We start from the raw sequence: 677 nt of genomic DNA, 5'->3' as shown, positions 1-677 counted from the left end.
ACCCGGGGCACCGGGGCGCCGGGGGTGGGGGGGCGCTTTCAGCCCCGCAAACGGCTGCTGAGCAGCTCGTCAGTGTCACGGCCGTGCGACGCGCAGCAATGCACACAGAAGGACCCCGGAGTCGAAATCGTCCCGCCCTCCCGGCCCCTGAACCCTAGTCAGGTCCCTCCCGGCCTCTTCCTCCTCGTCGGTTCCCCATCCTCCTTTCATCCCTGTTCTGTCTCCCAAGAGACACGCTCATTCTCTTTTTTAATTATTCCGCTGGAATTTATTGCAAAATTGAGAAGAGTCAGACCCTGGACGATCGCTTTTGGGGAACTCTTTCATGACGGGCCATACGGCCCTGGGGCGCAGATCAGCACCCCTCGGCTCCTTTTCCTCCGCGCTTCTCCCCCGGTCCCTTCACATCCCCCAATCCCACGTTAAAAGAGCTGTTTTACAAATTCTAACTCGAGTGCCTGCAAAGTGATCCATCATCATCATCATATTATTATTATTAAAACATAATAGCCAAGTGCAGGGCAGCCGAGCGTTTCCTGGCCTCGGTCTCCACCGCCGTCTCCGGTCCTGGAAACACCACCGGTCCCTCCGACCCCTCGCGCCTGGAAGGTTCTGGGTTCGGGGAGGAGACTGGGACGCAGGAGGCCGAGCCCCTGGGGCCGGGCCGGCCGGGGCGG

At 60.3% G+C, this 677-nt stretch overlaps 1 protein-coding gene across 1 annotated transcript in view; it reads left to right on the top strand.

The window, feature by feature from the left end:
• Nucleotides 1-677, top strand: part of Slc26a5 (solute carrier family 26 member 5) — a 56,145-nt gene that overhangs the window by 428 nt on the left and 55,040 nt on the right. The gene's annotated exons all lie outside the window — the stretch shown is intronic.

This window comes from Fukomys damarensis, unplaced genomic scaffold (genome assembly GCF_012274545.1).
Source record: "Fukomys damarensis isolate Sample0158 unplaced genomic scaffold, DMR_v1.0_HiC HiC_scaffold_4, whole genome shotgun sequence".
Taxonomy (NCBI): domain Eukaryota; kingdom Metazoa; phylum Chordata; class Mammalia; order Rodentia; family Bathyergidae; genus Fukomys; species Fukomys damarensis.
Note: the sequence above shows the minus strand (reverse complement) of the source record. Positions and strands in the feature narration are given on the sequence as shown.